Source organism: Aythya fuligula, chromosome 1 (genome assembly GCF_009819795.1).
Source record: "Aythya fuligula isolate bAytFul2 chromosome 1, bAytFul2.pri, whole genome shotgun sequence".
Lineage (NCBI taxonomy): Eukaryota > Metazoa > Chordata > Aves > Anseriformes > Anatidae > Aythya > Aythya fuligula.
Genome location: NC_045559.1, coordinates 92,671,359 through 92,693,085, shown reverse-complemented (window position 1 = coordinate 92,693,085; position 21,727 = coordinate 92,671,359). Strand labels below are relative to the sequence as shown.

Sequence of the window (21,727 nt, the reverse complement as noted above, 5' to 3'; positions counted from 1 at the left end):
GCTGATGACACCAAACTTGGAGGAGTTGTGGACTCGAATGAGGGTGTAAAGGCCTTGCAGAGGGGTCTGGATAGGTTGGAGAGCTGGGCGATCACCAACTGCATGAAGTTCAATAAGAGCAAGTGCCGGGTCCTGCACCTGGGACGGGGAAACCCTGGCTGCAAGTACAGACTGGGCGATGAGACGCTGGAGAGTAGCCTAGAAGAGAGGGATCTGGGGGTCGTGGTAGACAGCAAGTTGAATATGAGCCAGCAGTGTGCCCTGGCAGCCAGGAGGGCCAACCGTGTCCTGGGGTGCATCAAGCACGGCATCGCTAGTAGGTCAAGGGAGGTGATTGTCCCGCTCTACTCTGCGCTGGTGCGGCCTCACCTCGAGTACTGTGTGCAGTTCTGGGCACCACAGTATAAAAAGGACATGAAACTGTTGGAAAGTGTCCAGAGGAGGGCTACGAAGATGGTGAAAGGCCTGGAGGGGAAGCCGTATGAGGAGCGGCTGAGGTCACTGGGCCTGTTCAGCCTGGAGAAGGGGAGGCTGAGGGGAGACCTCATCACAGCCTACAACTTCCTTGTAAGGGGGTGTCGAGAGGCAGGAGACCTTTTCTCCATTAACACCAGTGACAGGACCCGCGGGAACGGGGTTAAGCTGAGGCAGGGGAAATTTAGGCTTGACATCAGGAGGGGGTTCTTCACAGAGAGGGTGGTTGCACACTGGAACAGGCTCCCCAGGGAAGTGGTCACTGCACCGAGCCTGTCTGAATTTAAGAAGAGATTGGACTGTGTACTTAGTCACATGGTCTGAACTTTTGGGTAGACCTGTGTGGTGTCAAGAGTTGGACTTGATGATCCTTAAGGGTCCCTTCCAACTCAGGATATTCTATGATTCTATGATTCTATGTTTTAAGAGAAGGTAGACTGGATCAGGCTATTCATCTAGTTCTTCTGCAGTCACAAGGAGTGAGGGTGGCAATGCTAAGGGAAAGAGTCCCTGCTTTTCCACAGGCATGTGCTGTCGTAAATTTTTCCTGCTTCTCTTCACCCCGTTATGCTGCTTCACACGTATGCGCTTCAGGACTACCTAAACTATTCAGAACTACCTGGATTATGAGTAACATCCAGATAACTGGGCATTTAGTCCTCAAGCCCACTCACCAAGGAGCAAGACAACATTTACAGCAGCTTCCAGTAAGCTTCAGACCTAGAGTAAGAAAACAAGTTACACTTGTGTTGTGCCATATACTTTTATTAATCCTTCCTGTGCTCTGTGATGCACCTGTTTCATCAAAGCAAATTGTCTTACCATTCTACTGAAATAAATTGTGTGGGGCATGACAAGAGGATGAGAAATATTTTATGGAGGTTTTTTATCTCTGTATTCTTTGACATTATGGCCATTAGATGTGACACGTGACTTATGGCTTGGGTTGTTCTTGCAAAGGCAATATGTTTGAATTTAGTGGCCTTACAGGCAACTTTCTTTCATTAATTTGTCCAGCTGTCTTTGAACTCCTGCACAGCTTCAGCATCCAGGACAGCATGTGGGAGTATTCTAGCCTGTTATCCTCGCACTGAAAAAGTACCTCTTTTAGTATTTTTGTCTACCTACTGCCTCTTAGTTTTGAGGTCCCATAGTTCTTGAATTTCTTCTACATGAATATCATATTTTCATTTTTCCTCTCTCCCTTTCAAATATATGTGCCCCCTTTGATTTTGTTTGCTCAAGTAGAAATGCCACTCCATGTTCCCCATATGACATAAGCCAGCATCAACTATCATAAGACAGCTATAAAAATTCACCAGTGCACAGTGCCAAGAACTTTGATACTTGACTTGGAACAGAAAGGAGAGGAAAGACCATTTGGGGCTTTTCATAATTAGCCTTATTCATCATATCTACCATATGTGTCATATGTTCCTGTTAGCACTGTATGAAGAACAAAAGATTTCCTATATCAACTCCATAGCAGGTTTTTCTCTAATATCTTCTAGGTTAGAGCTTTCAGGAGAAAAGTAGTTTAGTTACAGTATGGTTTAAATGCTTCCACAGTACTGGAGTCTTTTTAGAAAGAATATTTTACAAATAGCTGGTAAGGTCTGGGTTGTTTGTTTTTGTTGTTTGCTACAGCTGTATTTTGTTTTTTCTCAGGTGGAAATGGCTTTCATTTTGAAAAGTATTTAAGGACAGCTGCTTCTATTGAACAGCTGAGATGTCAAAAAGCTATTGATAGGTAAATGGCAATTCATTTCTATAGTGCTTCACTAACTGCACGTCTGAGTTTCCATTTGTATACTAGGCACTTAAAGCATTTCTCCAAATTGTAGGTATGCAGGAGTTCACAACTTGCTGAGCGGAGCTTAATGATGAAGATGTGCTTCCTAAGCATTCAAGATTTTTCAGAGGACTTTGCAAAAATTTGGTAATTAAATTCACTGTCTCCCTTATATCAGGTGGGTATTTAATTGAAAAGGGGCAGACCTGATGCTTCTGCAGCCACTGGCAGCAAGCTCATTTTCAGGGCAATATAACGCCGCTCAGGCTGGTGTGGTTACCTCACTGTCCATTTCATAGATATGGAAAATTTCCTCCTCTCATGTACAGCCTTCAAACGTAACCGCTGTGAACTAGTCAAACATTTTGTTCTGGCACAGGGTAACTTCGATTGTTGTGGGGTTTTTTTAAGCCCAAAGGGGGTGGCTTCATTCTAGAACATGTTTAGTTTGTGGGTGACAAATGATCTGTGAACCCCTCAGAGGTAACTCATTACAAATGAGGCAAGGCAGCAGAAGTCCCCACTGTTGCTCAGCATGGTAAGCCAGTATAATTGGAACTATATAAAGTGAAACTAAGTTAGGATCTAGCAAGGTAATACCCAAAGAAGTCATAAAAATAAAGCAACTTGTTTCAGTTCCTTCCAGCACCTTAAGAATATACTGCTGTGCTTTCATTTGCTTCTTCCCAAATATGTTACATATTATTCCTTAATTCTCTCTTGCTTCATTTTACATCTTTGTCTAGAGAATGCGTTAATACTTCTAAGTGCTGATTTGCTGATTTCATTTTGGTCAGTGTTTGTTCAGTCACTTCCAAAGAGACTGCTTCAGTTTGGTGCATTGGAGTATATAGGTCTTATTACTTCCAAAAAAAAAAAAAAAAAAAAAAAAAACAACAACAATAGCAGCAAAATTTTCTAGCTGAATCTGTGAATTATTTTGAATTTTTTTCCTACTCTCTTTTACAAATAATATACAGTAATGTGTCACCATTTAAAGTTGGCTTATTCTTCCTCCTTTGCATACAGGGGCACACAAAGCTGGACCTCCATGCTTTCTAGCTGATAAAGACTGAGCCTAAAGGTGGTGCTTACACAGTTTTTCTTTGTTTTGTTGCACTCTTCATGTCAGCAGTACGCTCTGAAGTAAAGTCTTGCCAGTTCAATTCAGGTTTAGTTTTCAATATTTTTTCTCATAGATTCTGGACATCCTATGGTAGCATTTATTTTACAGATGGCCAGCTTTAGCTTCTGACTTGCACATAGGAAACTAATCCCATATCTCAGTTTATTATAATGCAGTTAAGCAAGCACAGCACAAGTCATTCTGAAGAACTGCAGAGACAAATGCTCAGAGTCAAAAGGTTAATAAGAGTTGTCTTTATAGGAAAGTTCTTGTAATAGATTTTTTTTTCCCCTCAACATCTCTGAAATACAGTATTTTCTTGACTAAGTTGTCTGTTTTCATGAAGGAGATTACTGGTAATAACAGTAATGGCAAAGAACACACGACATTTACATTGCTTTTAGAGTTAAAAAAGAAAAAAAAAAGTGCAGATGGTGTATAAAATTTTAAATGTATCTATCTCAGATATGCTCATCTGCTTCGATGCAAAGTCAGAAATATCAAATGATTTTCTTTGCTCATTGGGTAGATATCTTCACATACTGAATATTGCAAAACTGTTATAGCAGAATTAAATATGTTGCATGAGCAACAACACTTACTGCTCAAGCCAGATAAGTGCTGGGAAGTCCCAACCATGACACAGAAAATCTATGGATAAACACTGAATGAAGAGGGCTCACCAAAATTTGCTTTAGATTTATCAGAAACTCATAATACTCAACCTCAAATAAACACGCATTCAGCTTCTCAGCTTTCAAAATGCATGAGATCTTAAATAAATTTTCCTAAAATACTATTTTCAAGCTACTACTAGATGATCAGTGAACTTAAAGAGACTGAATTGTACCGGAAAAGAAATATCACATGCTTGAGCATTTTTTTCTTCAATTTGGTTGGGGAGGAAAGGGAAGATGATGATGATTGTTTTCAATAGCATGTATTAATTATTTAAAATTCCATTGTGAAATGGTCTTTGTGAACAGAGTACTATCTACACATTGTTACCCTCAATTTCTTGTTACGGGTAAAAATGAAACAAATTATATGTAAAGCCAAGAATTTATTTTGCATGCAATTGAAATCCTAGCAGTTTAACCAAATAGTATTTATTACCCCAGACTAAATTATTACAGGGAGGATAAAAAAAAAAAAAACCTACAACTACTACTTATAGAGAAAAAGCTTTTATAACAACAAAGAGTTGTGACACTCATGCTTCATGGTCTCTGCGTGTTGTTTTCTTACCATTCCAGTGCCCATGGTGTCCTAGTATTGAAGGTTTTGCATGGGAGAATGGATCACGCAGCTTGAATTCTTAGATAGGAGGAACATAATATTGTTTATGTCTCTTTCCTTAGCTTAGGAACATCTTGAAGTAATACTTATGTGTTTGTTAACATGCTTTATACCTTGCTTGCTCTTTATTGATTAGCTCATGATAGAACTGAATTTCCTATATACAGTAGAATTTATGCAAGTTGGATGCTTATTCTTTGTTCTCTTTGTACCTCTAAGTGTAGTTTTGCCTGGCTCTGAGTCTGCATTTCTTTGGCTGACCATTGGTGAGTTGTCTATAGTGCTGGGGCCTCCAGTGTCAGTCGGTGCCACATCTCTTACTGCCTCATGCATGCACAACTCTAGATCATATCCTGTGTCCCCATTTTTAAGGCCTCTCCTACTAAACCTTATCTTCTACAGAAAATAAATGTATTAAACTATGAATATGTCATACAAAGATAAGAAAAATAAAGCAAATTAGGCCAAACCACCTAGTCATTAGAAAAATTGCTATTATAGCTAAGTCAGGAATTGGCAAGCAGGTCAAGAGAAGCTGAGACAAAGTAAGCTTGCCAAGCTGCCATCCTGGGGCCCTGCAAACTCAGCAGAAAGTCTATGGCCTGTTACTAGCAATGGCAATTCAGTATTTACTGGGCTGCAGGGCTACTCTATACCAGCTATGGAATGATTTATGTTGTCTTCCTCAGTGATGTGTTTCAAGTTAAGAACATCTTTGAAGCATTTTGGAACTACTTCATCTGTTTTTTCTTATGTCATATCTATGGTGCCATATTTTCTCTCCTAGTAGGATTTGTGGTCCTAGTTGCTTACTTTTTAATGAGAAGGCTGACAGCAGGATTCAGTCATTCCTGCTGAGGATGGACAATAAACTCTTACATTTAATATCATTGAGGAAATGGGGGTTGTTCAGCCTGGAGAAGAGAAGTCTCCAGGGAGACGACATAGCAGCTTTCTTATACCTAAAGGGGGGCTGCAGGAAAGCTGGAGAGGCACTCTTTGTCAGGGAGTGTAGTGATAGGATGAGCAGTAATGGCTTTAGGCTAAAAAAGGGGAGATTTAGATTATATATCAGGAAGAAATTCTTCATTCATTGTGTGGTGAGGCACTGGCACAGACTGCCCAGAGAAGCTGTGGATGCCTCATCCCTGGAGGTGTTCAAGGCCAGGCTGGATGGGACTTTGGGCAACCTGGTCTGGTGGGAGGTGTCCCTACCCATGGCAGTGGGGTTGGAACTGGGGGGGCTTTAAGGTTCCTTCTAACCCAAACCATTCTACGATTCTATGGCACTTCATCTGTTTTGACTATTATCCATGCTGGGATCTGGTGATACTTTGGGGAATATGATGAAAAGCAGGCTCCTTTGTAGAGGGCTACATTGAAGGCTTGCTTTTGTTATCAAAGGCAGCCGTTTGCTTGAATTTCTCTTACTGTGTTAAATCAATACACACTTCAAGGAAAAATGCAGTTAGGCACAGAATGCAGAAGAAATGAAGAAATATGGCACATAGTTGGACATCCAGTCACACAGTTTCTGCAATGTAGTAATCACTTTGGTTTGTGCCCTCTGAGTTCTCCCCTAGATCTGTGATCTGCAAAAGTTGACTGACTTTTTGTTTGTGATTTTCTCTGTTACTCTTTACCTATACTATTATATATGTGTAAATGTAGTTATAGAGAATAAAAAATTTAGTATCTTTTTGCAAACTACACCGGACAGCTAGTTCCCTAGGATGATAAATTCACTTTCTCAGTCTAATGGTAATGCATGTTTTGTTCACCTTTGGCAACCATGTAACATTGATGTGTTCCTGTTGGACCCAGCTTAATACTGACCATAGCTTTTGAGTCACCACACTTGTTCTAGTATGTTCAGTTTCACTTCCCAGAGCCTCAGTCTGGGGAGAGCAAGTGGATATGTGACTGAGAACCTGGCAGAAACGGGTTCTCAATAAAACACTGGTTTTACATAGAAAGTAGTGGAGAAGTCTATGGATGGACACTTGGGTGCACAACTGTGTTGTGGACTTGTATGCCAAGTATGTTTCTACTCTGAAAAATAACTTGTAAAAGAAATTTCGAAATGGCACCTAGCTTCTGATTACTAAAATAAATAAATAAATAAACTATCAAACAAAAAATAATCACCAAACCCTGCAACCAAAAAAAAAAAAAAAAAAAAAAAAAAAAAAGTGATGGGGAAAAGCTGCTGTCCCTGTGATGCTCAGACACACTCTTCACATCAGTGCTTTGTTGTGACTGTATGATTTTAGCAGTCTATGGAGAAAGTGGTTTTCACCTGCCTTCAATGCAATTAACTAGCCTTTTTTGCAGATCTAGTAAGCAATGCTAGTGTACGTTCAGTACCTTTCTCTGAGCAGTGCATGTTTCCTGGAGCTAACAGCTAAAATTAGTAATGCCTATTTCATCATTTGATGTTAACAGGAAAAATATGGATTACATTCAGTGAAGGATCTATTGTATAAGACAAAGCCTTTCTTACAGGCTCAAGAGAACAGCCCCATACAAGAACAGTACTGTATTTTAAATCATTAAAGATAACTTCTTGCTGGGGAATGTAAGATAATGATAGTACATAATACTCCTCTCTTGCTTGCTTCTTCCTCTTGTATTGATTAGTCCTATACTGTAAGATACTGTGTGAGAGACCAGGGTGCTTATCCTCTATTCCTCTGGGCACTTTGAAGAAATGACCACATTTTTCAAATGACAAACAAGAATCACCTTAGACAGTCAATCAAGAGACATCAGAAGCAACTGGGAAAGTAGCAGTCCCAGGTGAACTGTTACTTGAAGATTATCCAGCTTCCTTTTAAGTCATCTCTGGTTTGTCTTTGTACAAAGTTCTGTTGAGTTCAGTCTGGATTTGAGAACTAAACACTGGGGTTTTTGTTTGTTTTCTGGGCTCCCTTCTCTTCTTTTCTCCTGAAAGAATAGATAAAAAGCATCATTGTTAAAGGAATTGGGTACTTGTTCCACGGCAGCTAAGGGGTTTGTCTTGCCTCATTAAAGATCCTTTGTTTGAAACAGCTTTATAGGTAATCATAAAAAGAAAACAACAAAAATCTCTGAATTGGTCTGTTTTTGAAATAAAATCACAGAATCACAGAATTTCTAGGTTGGAAGAGACCTCAAGATCATCGAGTCCAACCTCTACCTAACGCTAACAATCCCCACTAAACCATATCCCTAAGCTCTACGTCTAAACATCTTTTAAAGACTTCCAGGGATGGTGACTCCACCACTTCCCTGGGCAGCCTGTTCCAGTGTCCAACAACCCTTTCGGTAAAGAAGTTCTTCCTAACATCTAACCTAAAACTCCCCTGGCGCAACTTTAGCCCATTCCCCCTCGTCCTGTCACCAGGCACGTGGGAGCACAGGCCAACCCCCACCTCTCTACAGCCTCCTTTAAGGTATCTGTAGAGAGCAATAAGGTCGCCCCTGAGCCTCCTTTTCTCCAGGCTGAACAAGCCCAGCTCCTTCAGCCGCTCCTCGTAGGACTTGTTCTCCAGGCCCCTCACCAGCTTCGTCGCCCTTCTCTGGACCCGATATTCTGTTCAATTGCAAAAGCACTAAAACAATCACCATCATGTTTAAAGTATGAGAGTTTATGAGTTTGTCTCGAACCAGGTTTTTTCAGGTAAGCATTAGGATTCTGGAATCAGCTGCTGTATCCAAACGCAACACAAAAGGTAATAACAATTGAAAAAAAATATATAGTTTTGCTAAACACTGAGTTTACTATGAATAAAACAGACAGCTGTCACTTTGAAGGATGTAGACCTTCCTGCTCCTATACATGGAATATACATGGAATATAGATACCTTTTTTTTTTTTTTTTTTTTTTTTGCGTTGAAGTTGTAATACATTTTGGAACTGTAGATGGTTAGGAATGGGATATATCAACAGTTTACAGGCAAGTTGTTTGCTGAATGCGCTTAAAAGTTAAGTACCTTAGCCCACAAAAATGATGATCAAAGGAAGTACGAAGCTAAGTAAAACTTTCAGGTTCCTGAGCCTAACCCCAATGTTTAGTTTCCAAGAAGAAATCCTGCATCAAGAATTGTTGCGTTAGATCAAAGGGCAGGGGCTAAATAAACATCTGCTGTTAGCAAGAATTTGCATCACAAAACTGCATGGTATAGTACTTCTTTGGATGACAAAGTGTTTTTATCAGAAGCAAGCTTCAATAGTGTGAACAAGGACATCTGCTTGTTTCTGCCATATTTTAGGAACAGAAAATTACTGTTTGGTCAAGTTATCACTTCACGACATATAATATTCTTTTCATTCTGATTTCCAATTCTGTCTTGCTTTGAGGGAAAAAGAAATCATAAGGCCTTCCATAAATATTTTTTATGTATAATTGCCATCTTAACAATTGAAATTTTCCTTATCAAGTAGATCTGCAGTAGTGGTAGAGTTCCAAAAATTACTTAGTTTGTTCATTTTTAGGTCATCTAATTCCATCTTTCTGTCACATCATGCTCTTCACCAAATTATTCTACTGTTTTCCAAGAAGGGACTTGATAGAGCTGTTAGTGATCAGAGATGAAGAGGCAGTGCCTCGCAAGTTGTAATTTTTATCCTTCAATCTGTAGTGATAAAAGTGTAGGAATAGAAATGTTGTTTTTGCAGAGTTTCATTGTTTAGAAGGAAGGAATGTGGTACTGAGATATGCTTACAGTAATAAGAAAGCTTAAGCAGGTGACCTTGTAAAATGCAGACAACCAGACTCCTTAGGACAATTAGGTGAAAATCACGGTGTTAAGTCAAGTCAGATAAATGAAGAAACATTACCACTTCAAACAGTAAAAATGGCAAAAGGAAACAGAAATTTAACAGGCCGGCAACTGAAAGCCATGCATTGTTTGTGAAGCATCAGATAGATTGTGAACCTGGATTACACGCTCAGTGGGGAAACAGGGGAGGGTCCTGTCATCAAAAATTATATAAACTGTGTTTTGGAACTAGTAGATGCGCTCTCTCCTGCTTGTGGAGCGCCCACCATTGCAATCGCGAATAAATTACTACTTCACTGAGATCCTCGCCTGAGCCTAAGTTATTGGCTCAGGCGAGGCAGTTTTTGATGGAGTGTTTCTCACAAAAGGATAGGAAATATTTTCATGTTTTATCTGTCTTTAGATCTTCGTAACTGTATCCAAAACTGTTTTCTGAAATTCTCACAAAGCTGATATTTATACATCATAAGTTGCCTAAAATGTGGTGAACTTGTTTGCAGCCGTGTGGTTCACTCACTGCGTAAACTGCTCAGCATGGCAGCCCACGTACCCTTCTGCCCCATCCCCAGCAGCTGGCCTGGGCTGCCACCACAAGTGGGACACCGGGACTGTGTATAAGATAATTATCAGAATGTATAATGGATTCTTTTCAAGAGCCATATTCAGTTGCTCAAGGTCGTTTGTTTATCTCGTAGGGCACATGTGAGACAACAGATTTTGCACAGGATTTCTAAAACGATTGCTTTTATTACAGTTCTGCAATGAAGTGAGAATTAAGTGGCATGCCATCCTGCTGCTGCTCCCTCATTACTGGCAGGAGTTCTGCATGGTAGGGACACTGTTCTCACAATCATTTTCTTTCCCTGCTCTATCCCCTCTATTAAATGTCACTTCAGAAGATCAATTTCTTTTTCTAAATCATGGAGTCTCCTTTCTGTATTGCTGTTAACTGTATCTTAGGCTGGTCCTGATTCTTGCTTCACAGGCTCTCCCTTTTTGTCTGTCCTCAGCTTCACAGATGATGTGCTTTATATCTCTATAGTGGCATCTGTTTATCTGTTGCTTCATTGGATTTTCCATTTAATTCTCTACATTTTCGAGAAGCTAGTTTTCTTTGGGGTTTCACCATTTCACTCGGGGCAATATCTGTTTTATTAAGGATTTCTCACCACAGTTTATATAATAATCAAATGCTTGAACAAATCTCAAATCTTGCAAAAGCTACTTGCTACCTACCAGAAGTATGATCACACAAGGATGTTCAGTAGGCGTGTAGATTTTTTGAAATCTGTTTTTAAGAGTAAGACTGAAATCACTTTAACTACAGAAAAGTAAATCACCACATCTCTTGTGATGTTCTTAGCAAGCTTGGCAATAATCTTCTCTTTTTCTCTTCATCTCATCTAGTATTTCTAACCTCTTTGTTTCTTCTCTAGAGATTTACGAACAAGTTCCTTAGCATGAAATATCAAGTTTTCTTTTCATATTTCCCTCTTTTTCTAGAACAAATTGTGTCTCCCTAAATAGCTGATAAAATGGCTAGAAATTACCACTAAATTAAGTTATGAATTAAGTTCTTCATGATTCAGCACTTCTTGTGTGGTGTGCCAAATGGACATTTCTTCCCTTCTTAGCATGATTTTTTTTTATTATTTTATTTTTTTTTTAGTATTTCTTCTAGAAATGTTGCTTCTTAGCAAGTTAACTGATTGGATTACTTAAGTCTTCATCTAATTCTCCTTTTCTGCTGTTTTTCCATTCCAGCATCATTTATGCTTGTTTATCTTCTTTATATGTTGTTTATCTTGGTAATTGCCTGAAAACATAACACATATTATATTTAGCAACAGTCCAATATTTGCAGTTCTTAATCCTGCTCCACTTATACTAGTCTGTTACTTGTCCCAAAATGAATATGATACAAGGATTTATTAAAGCTAAGAGTTCAGAACATACAGAATATATGAATTTACTTACTGTTCATAAATTGAACACAGATTTCATTAGCTACCATGCACGAGCTATCATAGGGATGCTGAAATTTTACTTTGAAATTTAATTTAATACACTTGTGTTACTGCATGACTGGCTGTTTGTTTCTTATAAAGTACCTCATCTCAACTATTGACTTTTCATCCGTGGGAGATCTCCTCCTAGCTCCAAAACTGCCCCTTCACAGGGCAGAAAGAACGCAGGCGACATTTCTGTTCATAGTGAAAAGCTTCAAGCTATGAGGCTTTTCCTTTTGTTCTTCAGACAGCTTTTTTATCCCAAATTCTATTGTAGCTTCTGTTGCTTTGATTGAAATCCCTTGCCAAATGCTTTTGAAAAGCTAAATATAACTACATCCTATGAATTTGCCTTTATCTAGGTAGTAATACCTTCAAAGGACACTTATAGATAAAATAAATTTTCTTTCCACTGTGCAAATGAGTATGCAATAATACTTCAGTGGTGCATGGATCCTATGGAATTTAGAAAAATGCACACATTATTGTGGTAGCTTTATGCTACCTCTTTATAATGCGTCTTTTCAACTGAAGCATCATTGCTATTGCTAGAGTCTTCTTTTTAAAAAAAAAAAAAAAATTATTTCAAACTACAGAATCTTTTCAGGATTTTCAGATGAAGAGGAGTCAAGGACTTTTTTGGATAATTTTTTGTGCTTAAGTCACCTATATAATAAATGAATTCCTAAATAATAAATGAATTCCTAAAACTTAGGGATAACAATTCAGAAATAGGATTCATAATGTGTACTTTCCAAAATGCAGAGCAAACTTTTTATTCTTAAGAGAGAGAGAGAGAGGGAGAATAGTAATTATTACACATTTTTTAAGTGAAACTATCTTTTTGCGGGACAGGAAATATAAGTGCTTTCATATTTCAGAAAATTTGCATTTGTTTTCATGCATAAACATACTTCAACTATTTATACAGCTTATGAAAATTTAATGTAAAAATTCAGCTGAAAGTAGCTGAAAGCTGTTGCAGAATTATTACATATGGCTTGCCCTATTCCTGTTCTCCCCTCAGCATTTTCTTACAACACTTCTGGGAACAGAATACACGGCAAGGTGGATCCTTGTGCTGAAGGAGGTCACCAGCATAGCTGTAACGATTCAGCCTCATATTTATGAAATTGTTACATCTGTTTATTCAATCAAGAAGGTCCCAACACAATTCTATGCTGAATGAGTGCTTTAATAACAAAGCCCGTATTCCTTATGCAAAGAATATTATGCAAATTATTAGTGTGCATAAAAAGTTTTATGTGAATTGAAAAGGTATATAGAGTAGCTTTTAAAGAAATACAAAGTGAGCTGTAATCTGGATCTTGAAATAGCCTTTTTCATTATAATTTATTATGCAAACTGCTCATATTAAAAATCTGGATTACTATTCCCATTTTTTTGAAAGTAAAAAAAAAATGTGGAAGAAACATAAATTAGCATTCTGCTTATCATGCAGTCTTCTGGAGAGTCTGGTTAAAGTCAAAGCTCAAGACCTTTGAAAAGTTAAAAAATGAAGTGTCATTTCAAATTCTCATTTCCTGATTTTATTAAAACCAGAAAATGCAGGGTTCAGAAAATGCAAGTGTTCAGTAATGCCCATTAATGCTCTCTTGAATTGTCAACAAATTGTAAAAATTATGCGTATGTAGCCAATAGGGTTGATCTGCACAGAGGTGGGGGGCCTGGTATGAGGTGATGTGAACATGCCCAGGATTCATAATCTTAGAAAGAGTAGGTGTCTGTAGCTGAGGTGACCTTTTTTCTCCACAGGCTTGTAAGGGTAGTCAGAAGTCATTCTGAAACGGGCTTTGCAGCTTATTTCTTTAGTTGTTTCTTTGTGCCACTACACCAGGGGGCATACTAAATCTGAGCATTAACTCAAAATGTCAGCTGCTAATCTTTTGAATGGTAATTTAGGGAGCCTTTACCATTTCATGACAGACATATATAATTATGTGCCTAAATTTCATGCATCTTTTTCACAAAAGCCTTGTTTGTTAGGACCACAGATGGCTCTTCATTCTGCAGGCAGGAGAGCCCCATGAACAAATGTGAGTATTTCATTGTTTGGTTTTGTGCTTTCTGACAAACCACCTACAAAACAGAGCTAGGATAAGAACAAAAATAGTCCATGCACAGTCAATTTTTGTTTTTATGTCATGCAAAATAGAAGTTTGCCCCAGAAAAAAAAGCTATGTTTCACCATATAGAGACAGTCTGCCTGCCTGGAAAATAATTTACAAGTACTGGGGAACTATAAAAGGTCAAACTTTACACTTATTAATGAATTACACTGTAAAATCAAACACAGACGATTGTTAAACGGGACTAACTAAAGTTCAGCTGGAAGCTTCCTTTTCCTAAGGAAAACATGAATGGACACAAATGAGTGTACCAGAACTGCTTTGGATCCATAAGGGGTCAGTTCTACCATTTCTGTGCCTAGACATCTGTAGGGAAGAAAAAAGGCCACATGCAGGAAGCAAGCTTTAAAAATAGGTTTTCCAAGACAGATATCTCCATCCCAGAAGAAAACTAGATCACTTCAGTGAGAAACAAGCTCTCTTGCCTTTTCAGACCCTGTGGTGCATCCCTGTGCTTCTGAGGTACAATATAACAATCTGTCATTTCCCTCCTTTAGTTAGCTCTGTGTTTGTGAAGTGTTTATTTCATACCCAAGCAATTTAAAATGTGGTATCAGAAAAAGTAAAAACAGTGCAAAAACTATCAAAGGAGATTCACTGGACCTAATCTGAAGTAAAATACCACAAGATGTTCACACAGCAGGCTCAGCTGTCTCCTGCACTGTCATTTGTGACTGCTGAGTTGTTTTCACCTGTGGGTTCTTGAGTAACTAACTGGCTGCTGTGCAGGCATGGCAGTGACCAGTTCCTTCACTACAGCTCTGCATGCTAAATATCAAGAGCTCACAGCAAGACTGCCTCAGGAAGAGGTTTGTTATATAGTGGAGGCTGATGTGAGGGGACAGCTAGTACTAGATCTTGCTTTAGAAACTTAGTTACCGGAATAAGTTTTTCGAGGTAGATATTGCTATTGATATTTTTTAAAAGGGTCCTTGCCCTACAAAACCCATCCTTAAAATGCTGTTGAAGTGTATATAGTAAATGATTTTGTATTTTCCTTTCTGATTGACAAATAACAACACAGGAAACTTTATTTCAGATTCTAAGATAGTTTTAAAATAAGTAAAAATGAAAGATGTTTCCCCAGGAGATCAGTATTTGTGTGTGTGCTGAAACACAAGCTTTCCCTTTGTCATTTGACAGCCAGAGGCACACAGGAAAGGGACATGTTAAAATGTTCTGTTACATACTACACAGGGAAGGCTCAACAGTGAGAATAAGAGTAGCCTAAGGTGCAAGACAGATACAGAAACTTGCGTATATGCTAAGTGATATTTGATTGTACAGGAAGGATTAATGCAATTAATGTTAAGCTGGTTTGGTTAGATTTTAATGAATAAACAACAGCTTTGCTCAGCATTACAATGGCTACTAGCTTCCCTGGAACAATCTCTGAGTCTGCCAGCAATAAGCATGTGCTCTTTCCACTGTTGTTACATGTCTATTTACATGTAGCTCTCTATTTTCTTGATTCCCATTTACTGGATATTAAAACACAAATGTATGTTTAACTCTTACTGTTTACTTTATGATGGTGGTTGTTTGGGGAACCTCTGATGTTCTTCTCTCCAGCATGTGGAGCTTGGTGTGCCTGTTAAAAAGTCATGCTCCTAAGACCTTTACCCTGACCCTTGTTTCATTTTTTATTTTTTTAGTATAGTAGATATGCTGAATACATTTTACTCTATCTTGTATGTCAGTGAAGTTTCCTTGTGATTATGGGCACTAACTACAGGTTTCAGCATCTTCACTTTGAAACTAATGTAGCAGTTCCAGGCAAGACAGTGGTCTGGTTTACTGCCTTTGATGCGGGTTGTATGAAATACTAAGTACAGGAGCATGTGTTTAGTATATACGTTATAGTTAGCAAGCTATTTGGAAAGGACATTCATATGCTGATCCACAAGCATTTCAAGTCATCTTGTAGCTCATGAATGATAATTAAGCTTATCTTCTACGTTGGTAATTTTATTACAGTGATCAGATCAACTCAGGATTAATGCTTCTTGGATTTGTGAGTAGCATCTTACACAGTGATATTGCAGGTCATTCCTTTGACAAGAGGACTAATTACATTGCTCTTCTGGCAGTTTGTTTATATCTATGGTTTTTTCATTAGAATAGATCCCAAGCCATTTTCAGAGAGCTCACGGGACTTTGCTACAGGTTTTTATTCTATTAAAAAAAAAAAAAAAAAAAAACCTTTTCTCGAATTAGATTGTTCTCACATTCCCTCAAGTGTCAAAAACCTGGAACCTCTTTTATTTCAGATGGCTGAAAATTCCACCCCCATATATATCTTTAAAGATTAAAGAAAAAAAATAGTACATTGAACTAGATAAATGGCTTTGCTTTGGATAGAGACCAGGCCTCTAGCACTTCAGATTTCATTTCCAAAAGAAAAGGATCAGAATGTTAATGTGTATACAATTGGGAAAATAACATTGTCACATTATAGCTGGTATAATTCAACCTGGCCAATGTTTCTATGTCTTGCTGGAGGAAACAGAATGTCAGAAAGCAGTAAATAAAGCTGCATGTTAATATGAATCTAAATTATAAGACACGTCATGAGTAATACTTGCAGTTAAACTGGCTGGGACAAAAACTTACTGGTGCTGTCAGTCTTCACGCTTCAGGATGTGCATTGATCACTCAAAAAGGTCAGGAAAAAAATTCATCCTCTCTTCCTTCTTTCACTACAAGTTTGATGAATCTGAGCATACCTGTTGTTTGCACGCTGGTTTATTTGCTCTTCCCTCTTGTTGAATCCTGATGGAGATTAAAAGAAATATCAGTTTAACCCGATAAAATAATTATCGGTCATATTTGTAGCAAGCAATAGTGAGGAATTATATGGCTTCATATGAACTGATTAGTATTTTGTTTTCTGATTTCCAGAAAAAGAGGTGTGTCAAATCTCAGTCTTTGGAAGATTAACCTGTCATTGAGCTAAGTACTATCATCAAAATAAAGGGCTGTCAGACAATAAGCTGAAAACTGAAAACCTGTTTTTTTTCCATGAAGACAATCAGAGAAAGGTAAAAGCAGCCCATTACACCCATGGTTTTCTACAAAAGCTGCAAGCAGGATGTTGCTCATGAAAATGGTGCCTTAAAAACAGAAGCTACTTTCTTGAGAATTCCACCTGAAAATCAGAATTAAAAAACAGGATATTTGAACATGTATGTTCCCTGAAATTGTGATCTAACAGTGTATCTTCAGTACTTGTAACTTATCCTGTGAAAGCAGTGATTTGTAGGACAATTTAATGGTATCTTTGTAGGCAGATGAATCTTTGTGTTGCTGAACAGACAGCTGTCTCCATGGTCCTACACAGCCATGTGCAGTACACAGTCCAGAAAGGTTCACACAGCATCTCTTCCAAGATCCTCATGCATACCATTCACTGTATGACATACGGTCATACCCAAATCATCCCGTAACAAACTCGAGAACTTTTGAAAAAAAAACTTAGTCTGCATTGCAGCACAGAAGGAGACATCCCAGGGAATGACTGCAGACTACAAAGGGATTCAACTTACATGTTGTTGGGCTAGAAATGTCTCCAATCTATCTGTTTCCTACTTTTCAGATACCCCTTTACAGCCTAGAGAAAAATACCTGCTCTGTGAAGCATGTGTGTTGTTACAACTGAAGTGAAAGATAGTGATCTAGAAATTACCTGTGCAAGGAATTTCTTTAAAGCACCAAAACTGTTATATGGGAACAAATTATAACAAAATCAAATGTGATCCTAAACCTTCTGTTGTTTAAATGCCACATTTAAAGCTGGTGGCTTGTAATATTGTACTACCGTTGAGGATTGAGAGCCGTAGTGTAAAAATATGAATTTACCAAGTTTATTATGATAAAAGACCTTGCAATAGTAGGCAAAGTGGTATGGATGGATGGTCTTTAGCATGGATGGTCTTTAAATGCCTTAAAGCCAGTAATACTCTTAACAGGGTGACTGAGCACTCTAAATCTCCAGCTTAAGGTATCATTTGCCTTAATTACTTGTGGATCAGCTGTCTCAAACTGCTGGCGTTTTCTTGAAAACATCATTTGGTGATGCAGTGAAAGTCAACCTATAACCTAATACATGATTTCAATTAATACTTCCTTACAATTCACTTACAGTAATACTGAACTCTCTAAATAGCAGGTTTATCTTCCCTTCTCTCTCTCCCTCCCTCTTTGGAACAAAATAAAATATAATAATAATAATAGAAACCCCCTTATATAGTATTATAGGAGGCTTAGCTTTCAGAAATGGAAGTTTTATAGCCAGAGGTTAATTTGCAAAATTATAAAGAAATATAGGAAAAGTAATTTCCTGAAAATATCATTAATTGAACACCCCAGAATCAACAGAGTAAAGTATAAGCAGAAGATAAATCAGAAAAAGCTTAGAAGATTAGCAATTTATTTAATACGAATTTGTTGCAGTGCTTCACTGCAGTGCAGAAAGGGCCTTTTAAAATACAAAGTGTATAACAACAACAAAATCTTAATGCTCTTTGTAACAAAGAAGAGAAATCTCTACCAATTTATGACACCTTTGGTGGAGAAAGAGAAGGACTTCTAAGTTAAGGTGCAGTTTTTATAATTGGAGCGTGGATGGATTACAGGCTTGCATTAAGAATTAGCAGTCAATTTAAAAGCAGAATATTTCTGAACTTACTGAAAGTAAAATAATTTCCTTCCATTAAGCTAATTGTCAGTAAAGTTTTGAGTTCTTATAGCTCACAAATGTTTCTCATAAAGGATAGGAGGCCTAACAGTGAGCAATCTCCTGAAGTATGTGTCATTTATTATCAGACCTCAGAACTCATCCATTTTGGGCTCATATCACAGGAAGCTGTTTCATTAGTAGTCTTTATGATTAAGATGACCCATAGCTGTGTTGCATTTGCTCACTTTGTGTTCCATGTCTCTCCTGCAAATGAATACCTGGCTGTATGGAAATAATGTCATTTTTAGGAGGCAGAATGTGTGATAGAATTGGAATATAAATTAGTATTATTTGGCCTGAGTTTGTGGATCTTGCCAAGTCATGTTACAAATAAAATTGCCTGACCGCTGTCTGTTCCTTGTAACAGAGGGTCTGTATTTCTGTTGTTCAGCAAAAGGTGAGTCCATGCCCAGTGCTACATGTTGTTAAGCCAGTTACATTTTGAGGTCACGTTCTTGTGTTACAGTGAAATATTTACTTTACTGACTAAGGATTCACTGTGATACAAGTTTTCCCTCCTCTGTAATCTTTGATCCTAATCAGTCTTTAAGTATTGCTTAGATACTGTCCTGGTTGTCCTATAAATGATGAATGGCTATACACTCCCCCCAAAGAATAATGATTTTTTTTTTCCCTTGGGTAACTGTGATATTCTTTTTAAAACATTAACTTTTCAAAATTACTGCAAAATTCTTTCCAGATATATCACTCACTATGATGCTTATCTCTTCTAGTTCTCTCTGTTTCTTTTAGCCTTTACACCACTGTCTCAATTTAAGGCATACGTTTAAAACATGCATATTTCTTAGACTTATAACTTGCCCAAACAAGGACTAGCTGATCACAGCTGACAATCTAGTCTCTGATTGCTAATGAAAAATTAGGTCAGCTGATCACTCCTAACTCATGTACCTTTAATTGCTTTTTAATTAAGTTGTTCTGTGCTAGAAAATGAACCTAAGATTTAATTGTCTTGTGTTCCTTTAGCAGCTACTGTTGCCCTAAAGATGGCAATTTGCAAGCTGCTTTTGTTCATCTTAACCCTACCTTCTTTGCTTAACTGTCTGCCTGTGCATAGTCTTTCTCTCATTTTTATGTTTCAAGACATGCAAACTCTGGCATTTTGACAGAATAAAAGAAGGTAGTAATTTTCATCACTACTGTACTCAACCTCTATTTTTATTTTTTTATTTTTTGTGAAAACTAGACTGGTTCATCTCAAGTCGCTGGATATCTCGCAATTTTACATAAACTGAAGATCACCCATTTAATCTGTCAGATGGAATAATGTAGGATAGATTTGATGGATGGTTCATAGAACACACATTATTCCTGTTTCAGAGATAGTTGAAATGTCTGATAACTATGCTTTATACTATGCTCATTTTATGTGTTCAGATAGTTCATTATTTTTCACACTTCCTATCATGCCTGAATGGTGACAATAATAGCTCCAGTACTGCTCTCTATTTGTAGGAACGTGATGCTAAGAACTGGTGTAAGTTAAATCTGTCTCGATCATTTTTTTCCTTGGAAAGCATGATGTGGCTTCCTTTTCACATCTCTTCAATCATCTGTTGGGCCTTGTTGTCATTAGCTATGTCAACACACTTCAGGGAAATGCAATAGCTAAGGCTCATGTAAACAGACTTGAGAACTTACCGTGGCCATGAGTCAAACCAGAGCCCTTGATGCTGTTCCTCCTGCTGTCCTAATCTGTCCCAAATGCCCAGGACGCTAACATCAATCTGGACTTCAGGATCTCTCTGTTTTCTTTCCTTATGTGCTTTTGTTGTTGTTGTTGTTTTTTGTTTGGTTTGGTTTGGTTTGGGGTTTTTTGGTGCCTCCATTAGCCTAGAAGCTTGTCTGTCTCTTTTTGTGTGCTAATCATTTTTAACTTTCCATGACTTCTATACTGAGCATCTAGACTCAGGATTAAGTTTACATAGCTAGTCTGATTTGATCATAAGCAGTAGACATCTTGCTTTTATTACCAATTTACAGTACTCTACGTGGACTCTTCATAAAACATCTTTCCAGGCTATCTGTACTGATAAGTGACAGTGCATGTGAGTGGAAGGTAATCAACCCAAATCAGTCATTGTGGTGGGTTGACCCCAGCCAGCAACATCCCTACCTTCACCCTCCATCAAATAGGGAAGAGATTCAGAAGGGCAAATGTGAGAAATACTTGTGGGTCAAGATAAAGGTAGTTTCATAATCTGTTTCATAATAATGATGAGCTGGTGTCTGGAACTATGTTGGATTGAAGTGGGAAACAACTAGCAAGGAAGTATTTATAGCTCAGCTCTGCCCTCTTGAACCCATTAACATAAGTGGAGTTATTTCTGATAAAAATAAAAGCAAAGACAAAACAAGATCCAGAATGCATTTGATGAACCAACAGCATCTAACTCTTCTTAGCTATATCTATGTTGTTATGAAAAGCTAAGTAGTTTAACGCCTAAAAAAATTAATTGTAAGTGACATTTTAGAGACTTTAGATTCATGTGCTTTTTAGATTCAGCAGTAAGACTAAATACTTTGGCATGAGGAGAGTTAAAGGTAGGCTTTACTGATCACAGTGAGAAAATTTGCTATTCTGAGCTTTAATCTGTATTCATGAGATTTCATTGCTTTTGAGTGAGCTTTTTGACAAAACTATTTACATAGCAGGACCAAAACCTGATAGTTTTTCGTGTGGAACAGCAACTAACCAATCTGAATGCCACCTGCCTATTACAGCTTTTTTACCTGAAAGAGAAGTTATGCCAAAGAGTCTTTTGTTCTGCTTGCACTCTATAGAGAACAAAATGATGTTGCTGTATAAGCTCTTTTAAGCAAATAATTACTAATATATTTTTTTCAAATAATAAGCATATGTACTTCTACTAAAGGAAATCATCTTTAAAAGTTCTTTAGGGATACCACTTACAAATAATTCAGCTGATGATCTTGGCCAAGTCTGTAGACTTATTTGAGAGCAGCAAAAATATTGTGATGCAGACACGTGTATTAGTTTGATGGGGATGATGCTGTGGATGAAACAGGAAGCAGCTTGCTGCTTCTAAGCCGGATAGATGAGAAGAGTAACCGTGCTCTTTGGCATAGCTGCAGCTAATGATACAAAACATAATGCATTGCACAGTGTTGACTGCTGTATAAGAGTGAAATTGAAATTGGGGCTAATGATCCCCTCAGGTTTCGGTGATGAGATCTTCCCTGGAGAATGATGTCTTGTATTTATGCTTTATTTTTGGTGGCTGCATAACCACTAAATCTATTTAATTGACCTTATATAATAACCTGATTACAAAAAACATTCCAGTTCTAAAAACGTTTCAGACCAGAGGCTTATTTCTATTGCCAAGTACA

General features: G+C 37.8%; 1 protein-coding gene across 11 annotated transcripts in view; it reads left to right on the top strand.

Moving 5' to 3' along the window:
* Positions 1-21,727, top strand: part of GUCA1C (guanylate cyclase activator 1C) — a 114,572-nt gene that overhangs the window by 42,044 nt on the left and 50,801 nt on the right. The window contains exons 1-2 of one of the 11 annotated variants that reach the window (XM_032207977.1): positions 2,169-2,224; positions 2,319-2,413. The exons of 7 other annotated variants lie outside the window; for them this stretch is intronic. The gene's annotated coding sequence lies outside the window, so the exon portion shown is untranslated. 3 more of the 11 variants (XM_032207976.1, XM_032207978.1, XM_032207980.1) reach the window with 3 other exon arrangements.